Raw genomic sequence first — 278 nt, forward strand, 5'->3', positions numbered from 1 at the left:
TTCTGGGTGACGTCGAAGGATCTTGTCCGGAAGGAAGTGGTGGCAGGCGGTGATGGTGCCCAGGCATTTGATCCACTTGGCCTCGCAGTCTGTCTAGGTGAAACGGACAACCCGGTTACCAAACTAGAGGACGGAGGATTGTCAGAGCAGGCGGTACGTGATGGTGATGGTGCGTGGGGGCAGGACAGAGGTCATGGGTGTACAAAGGATGGTCAGGTGTGTGCTACGTCCGAACGATGCTAGCGGGGTTGGGGCGTTGTAATGCTCGTTACCGTGCT

Source organism: Penaeus monodon, chromosome 22 (genome assembly GCF_015228065.2).
Source record: "Penaeus monodon isolate SGIC_2016 chromosome 22, NSTDA_Pmon_1, whole genome shotgun sequence".
Lineage (NCBI taxonomy): Eukaryota > Metazoa > Arthropoda > Malacostraca > Decapoda > Penaeidae > Penaeus > Penaeus monodon.